Raw genomic sequence first — 7,531 nt, 5'->3', positions numbered from 1 at the left:
AGACCTGGTCTGTTGCTCAGTGGTCCAAAGTCCTCTTTTCTGATGAGCACAACTTTTGCATCTCATTTGGAAACCAAGCACCCAGAGTCTGGAGGAAGTATGGAGAGGCACACACTACAAGATGCTTGAAGTCCAGTGTGAAATTTCCACAGTCTGTGTTGATTTGGGGAGCCATGTCATCTGCTGGTGTTGGTCCACTGTGCTTCATTAAGTCCAGGGTCAACGCAGCCGTCTACCAGAAGATTTTGGAGCACTTCATGCTTCCTTCTGCAGACGAGCTTTATGGGGATGCTGACTTCATTTTCCAGCAGGACTTGGCACCTGCCCACACTGCCAAAAGCACCAAAACCTGGTTCAATGACCGTGGGATTACTGTGCTTGATTGGCCAGCAAACTCACCTGACCTGAACCCCATAGAGAATCTATGGGGCATTGCCAAGAGAAAGATGAGAGACATGAGACCGAACAATGCAGAACAGCTGAAGGCCGCTATTGAAGCATCCTGGTCTTCCATAACACCTCAGCAGTGCCACAGGCTGATAGCTTCCATGCCACGCCACATTGAGGCAGTAATTGCTGCAAAAGGGGCCCAAACCAAGTACTGAGTACATATGCATGCTTATACTTTTCAGAGGTCCGATATTGTTCTATATACACTCCTTGTTTTATTGATTGCATGTAATATTCTAATTTTCTGAGATTGTGGATTTGGGGTTTTCATGAGCTGTACGCCATAATCATCACAATTATGACAAATCACGGCTTGAACTATCTTCCTTTGCATGTAATGAGTCTATCTCATATATTAGTTTCCCCTTTTAAGTTGCATTCCTGAAATAAATGAACTTTTGCACAATATTCTAATTTTTCAAGTTTCACCTGTATATACCACTTCATAGTGCTTTACAGTCTTCTAAGCAGTTTACAATGTTATTATATTGCCCCCAACAATCTGGGTCTTCATTTTACTGACCTTAGAAGGATGGATGGCTGACTCAATCTTGAGCCGGTCAGGATTGAACTCCTGGCACTGGGCAGAGTTAGCCTGCAATAGTGCATTGTAACCACTGCGCCACCACAGCTCTTATATAAATAAACTCGGGGCTAAAAGTATAGTTTAATGTGATTTTTTTTGAAAAAAATAATAATATTATGAGTCCTAATCAAAATTAGCATCAGAACACCCACAAATCCTGGCAGAGATCATGATTCCGTAGGATTGTGGTCTAAGAATTCCAAAGATCTAGTGCTTGTTAACATATCTTCATGTATTTTTGTTGAGTTGTACATTCCAGCCTTCTTTGTTGCCTGATTAATCTTCTACTGAGACAAAACTGTGCCCCTCAATAAATGGAAATAACTTTTTGAAAGAGATTTATGTGGCTTCCTGGATGTGCCAGACAATCTGAAGACCACTGCAGTTGGCCTGAGCCAAGAATCAGTGAAAGCTTAAGAAAGCATTTCAGCAAGGAGAATAATACACAGTTAATTCTGAGTTCTTAAACACAGGTTGTCACTTCTTAAGAATGTTGGCACCTTGCACTTGAACAAATTGTTCTGAGGCAAGTTTATTTTTGCTAAGACAATGTTCTTAAATGTTCATGTTAGGCATATTAGTGGAATTATAATAGTAAGTAATGTACTGCATCTTTCCCTGAACATATGACTTTCAAATATATTGGACTACAGCTTTCTATAATCTTGCAAACTGCAAGAGATATTATCTAGCAGTAAAGCTGCCAGGAAGTCTTCCCACTTTGCTATAACTTCGCAAATAGAGGAAATAAAAATCCCAATTGACTTCAAATAGCACTGTATAACTACTGAGCATTTTTAAATATTAGAAGTATCTAGAATCAGACATGAACATTTTGGATTAATCCCAGAGTCTTTGTTCTATACTTAGCACCATTACAGTAATAACAGAAAACTTGATTCTGAACAGATTTGATAAATCACTCATTCACAGTTGTACTTACTCTCAAGCAGGGATTACAGCTTCAGTCTAGCAACATCAATAAATGTGGGAAGTAGAACTGGGGTGCTGTAAGTGGACTATAGGATATTTTGCTAATAAAGAGCCAGTTTGGTGTGGTCGTTAAGGCACCAGGCTAAAAACTGGGAGACCATGAGTTCTACTCTTGCCTTAGACACAAAATCAGCTGGATGTCTATGGACCAGTGACACTCTTTCTCAGCCCTAGGAAAGAGGCAATGGCAAACCACTTCTGAAACCTTGCCAAGAAAACTGCAGTCACCAGGAGATATGCCTTCAAATCACATGCTTTGTTAATGTACAGTATTGTCAGAGGCACATGGGGTGATACCTCACGCTTTACTGAGAAATAAGCTAAAGAAACAAGCTAGTCTTCTCTGAAAGTTGTTTCCCCCAAAATTATTTCAGTTGTAATGATTTAAAAAAGATAGCTATATAATTATATAGCTGTACACTGCCCTGAGTCCTTCGGGAGAAGGGCGGTATATAAATTAAATTAAATAAATAAATAAATTATGCAACTGAAAGAAAGGGTTGATCTATCACCAAGGATTTGAAAGAACTAATATAATTTCTCATGTAAAATTAGGCCAGTGTTTAAATTGCCTTTTTGGTATTTTAATAATCAGTCACTTAGCAGAGGGTACCTCCCTAGTAAAAAGTCCCTAGAACATATTAATAGTGATATGGCAAGGATAATGTCAGTTCATAATCTGCTTTGGGAAGCATAAGTACATGCCACATTGGACTATTAAGCTTATATAGGAATATGTAAATATTTCTCTATTATTGCTTTTAAATTTAAGGGTACCCATTCTAAGAAAAGGGTATAAAATGAATGATATTTGGCAATAAAATGATTTGGCAATATTTGTATATGTTACATATATGCATGCGGTAGTGTGAAAATGTAGTCCAGTATACATCTTCAAAAAGTTCAATCTTCAGTTCAAGCACAAGATAAATGCTATTATATTGTAATAGAGTAACTAGAAAACAAAGTACCTAGAGTAAATATTCCCTCTAGCAATTATCTGACTAGTGATCCATAATGAGGTAAACAGAGATTTCTGTATATCTGGGAACCCTCTCTATTGCATATGTACAAGTACACTTAAAAAAACCCAATAGTTGGAAAATCCTATCAAAAATATTCTAGACAGATACAATAGATGGAAAGAGAAAGAGAAAGTTAAATAGACAAAACCTTAACAATGACAAAACAGGCACCATTCCAGGAATATCAATATTCTGATTCTGATTCAACAAAGATATTCCTTCTGTCTTTAATAAGAAAAAAATGGAATTGCCCAGAAAAGACAAGATGGTATCAAGTCTGCACCTTGAAATTTCCTACTACCAACTTATAGCATAAAAGCCACAAGATTCAGGCTTCCCGTTCCTGATTTCAGTGCAGCCAGATGTGCAAGGGAATTGCTCCTCGCGTCGCCTGGATTATTTCAACCCCTGTAAAAGGGTTGAAAGTCTCCCTGGAGGGGTGATGAGCGGGGGAGAAGTCTCTCCAGTTGGTGGTAGAAGGGCAGCAGCCCTACCATCGGCTTGGAGCTACTCTCCAAACCAAAGAAGAAAGGATCAGCCACTCCCTCTTTTACCGGTCTACTATAGAGAGCGTCCTCTCGTACTGTATTGTGGTTTGGTATGCTGGTCTGACAGCCGTGGATAGGAAACCATTACAGAGGGTGGTGAGCACAGCACAAGACATTGTGGGCTGTCCCCTGACACCACTGAATGACATCGCCAGGGCTCGCTGCCTTGGAAGAGTGAGGAAAATTCTCAGGGATGACTCACACCCTGGACAGTATCTCTTTACTCTCCTACCATCAGGTAGGAGATATAGGAGTATAGCCAGCCGTACCAACAGGCTGAAGAACAGCTTTTATCCATGGGCTGTTAGACTTTTGAACGGGAAATAATTTTATAAACTTTATGCATGATTGACTTGCGAGGCCGGCGTATTGTGCAATTAGCTCACATGGTGTAATAAGATGGAGGGTTTGTATCACTGTAAGTTGGGGGTGGGGGCAGACTGAACCACAAACAGAGATGTCAGAGCAAATAAAGAGAGTGGAATTAACATGGGAACAATATAATGACTATAAATGGTTCAACCTTTGTATATTGCTGATGGTTGGATGGCCTCCTCTGGTGCGAATAGTATACATGTGAGCAAATGAAGACCTACTTGGCAATTTAAAGCCCTGGGTCTGGAAACCTGACTGGCAAAAAAGGAAACCTAGAGTTAGATTTAAAATATGAATTCCTAGAGAATTATTGTAGGTCATTTTGTTAGTAATTAGTGACTTATTAGGATCTGAAATAGAAAATATTCATGAGATAGAATTAAAATGTGTTTAAGTATTTACTAAGCTTATTTCAAATATTATAAATTTATATATTGATATAATGGAAATTTGGCTTATGGATCCTATGTTTGATGTTAAAATTTTGGTTATGTATAAGTAGAAGTAGCTTGATAAATATAGACTCTCCGATTGGTAACTTGTGATGTATTAGGATATGAAATAAACAATGTTTATTAGGTAGAATATTGGGTGTATGTTAGATGATAAAAATTTTGGTGTAATCAGATAAGGGAACTTTGGGTTGTGAATACTATTTGGGATGTTAAAGGTTAAACTTGGATACTATAATTAACATCTACTTAGATAAAAATTAATAACAGGATATAGATACACCTTATCGAAATTGGATTGACAAAATCTTCTTTAATTGACTATGCTATTCCTAGAAATTTGTTAGTTTAAATACATTGTATTGAATGTTGAGGAAAATAGAGAAGGATGCTATGATAATGTAACCGGAACTATGTATTGAAAACTCTGTTACTCAATTGATGACTACCCAGCTATCATGATGCTTTCTAAATATATAGGTTGCAATTTGAAAAACTAAAAAAACTTGTTTTTTTAAAAAAGTCACAAGATTCAGAGCTCACTTCACAGATTTCTGCATTTCCAAACCTTGAATATTTTGATACAACAAGGGTAAAAGTTTAAAGATATTTCTTCTGGTTATACTCAGTGGCCGGCAACCTGTGGTTAACTCTCAAAATTTAAACCACCAGCTAGCCAATTTAGGATGCTCTTTCAACAAGAATAATAGTTCTCTGGCTACCATACTTTGAGAATGCATGTCAAGTTTCAATCCTCGTAACCAAGTGTAATAAGCAAGATTGCATCAGATTCTGAAATACTCCAGACCCATCAACTGAGATTAAGTGAAAGGCTATTATGAAATACTATTTGGCAAACTGGAGACTTAGTGTTATTCCACAAGGTTTATATCTTCATGACAGTCCAAGATGAAAATAAGTTAAACAAGTATACAACTCTTTGCTAGGGAGTCTCACCGAGTGAATCTGCCTATTTTGAAAGGCCTATTAGAATCTAAGTACAATCAAAGATAGATGAAAATCTCTGAATACTGGAGCATAATTCTCCATACAGGATTTTAAAAATAATTACACTTTACAAGTTTTTTCTGTTGGCTTTTATGAGCATCATGCAACCCCAAATGTAGGGCTTGTACCATAGATTAAGGGACTAGCAGCCAAAGAATACCTTATGATAATTGCATTTTTTTTCCTATATGTTGTTTAATACTTCCATTTTTATCCTGAAGACAAAGCAGCAACTATGGCCTCAGTCCAGCATTATGCTTTCAATATGGAGCTAAGCCAAACACTGGTTTGTGGTCAAACAGTGCTATTAACCGGAAGGTGCCACTTGTTATAAACAGTCTAGGAATGAACAAAAGCAAACAGCCTACAGTTCGTTTGAGTATATGTCATTAATTGAAATGAATGTTTCTTTTAAGTAAATGCATAGAGTTGTCATGAAATCTGAAGTGAACCCCTTAAAAGTTCAGAAACTGCTGCTCTCAACAATCAAATATCACTTTTGAGGTGATATGTGCTAATTTTGTATAGATAAAAATGTATGTTTGCCCATATGCATAGTATCTAATAAACAGTCACCGAAGTCCTATTTTCAGCCGTGGAATTGCTATCAGTTACATTGCTTATATCAGAACTGGCAAAATCCTAAGGAAGTTTTAAAAAAAATCTCCTTGTGTGCTAACGATATCTGTAACTTAATAGATAGCACAGAAACATATCATGAAAGTATCAGAGTGATCTCTTAGTATAAGTGTAAAAAAAGCATAAGTTCAAATTGCACATCTATTTTCTTGTTGGCTTTAATGATGGAAGGTGTCCTTCTCCTGCTACCTTCTGAAAGAGATCCTTTGAAAATAAAATGGCTTTCCAACAGTGAACTGCCCATTTGTGGACAATAAACTCTTTACCTGTGCTATGATACCGCTTGCTGTCCTCAGATAAAAGATGTCATACTGATGAAGCCAATTCCTGCCATTTGTCCATCTCCAGCTGGCAGGCTGCTACTGTCTTTCCCGCAAAGTTGCCACCCGTGCACAGTCCCCAGATGAAATGGCATCCCCCTTCAGAAGGATCCAGGTGATTGGATTACCTGACTGTAGCAGATCATTGTTTTCAGGAGGTAATCCATCAATTATTAATCTCCTAATGTTCTTGAGCAAGGTAAAGAAGGCTGCCTCTGACCTATTTCAACCTTTCCTGCAGTTATTATAAGAACAGCCTTGTCGTAGCAAAACAATTGGCTAACCTCAGCCCTGCTTTCATTGGACAATCGCCTTACTGTTCTGCCATTTTCTTTTGACAATGGCCATTTCACACCCATGAGGGTAACTTAAATTCACAACTGGGAGGAAGACATGACATAAAATTAAACGGTTCCTTTATGCAATTTGACTAATACTTTATTACATTACATGCTTTTAATTATTAATGGTTTTTGTAATGCTTACTACTTCACATTGTTTCTTAAAGGATTTCCTCAGTTTCACAGGACAGAACAAACAGCATATTGATTCATACTGACTTTCCCACACTTTATGTTTCCCAAGAGGCCTGTAGGTATGTGAAAGATGAAACAGAAAGAAAAAAGGACAACATATATTAGGTAATTAAACTCAATGAAATCAAAAAGCTATAGTCATGGTTTTCTCCTTTTATTATTGGAAGTGCATTCATTGCGGAGATTGCAAATAAATACTGATTTATATTAATCCTCAGCAAAAAAACAAAAACAAAATCCAAACCTAACAATGGCTTTAAAATAAAAAGATAGAAGTTCAAATAGAAAGGCAAAGGGCTTTTATATTGAATTCTAAAACTAACTTAAATATAATCTAAATTTATATAAATATGTTTGTTGTAAATCTGAAAAATCTCTAGACAAGTCAAAAGAAACAGATCAGAACTAACTGGGCAAATAAAATGTTGCAATGTGTTTATTAAAGATTTCCATTGAAAGGCAAGAATGTTCAAAATGGTTTCGTAGTTTTTTTCTTTTGATTAATAGTACAATCTCATTTATAACAGAAAAACCTTAGGAAAAAAATGACCCTGTAATGGTAGATACAGATGGCTAAGAATCAATCTTTTAACTGATAA

This window comes from Vipera berus (genome assembly GCF_964194415.1).
Source record: "Vipera berus genome assembly, chromosome: 2".
Taxonomy (NCBI): Eukaryota; Metazoa; Chordata; class Lepidosauria; order Squamata; family Viperidae; genus Vipera; species Vipera berus.
The sequence above is the reverse complement of the archived record's forward strand: the minus strand, read 5'-3'. Positions refer to the sequence as shown.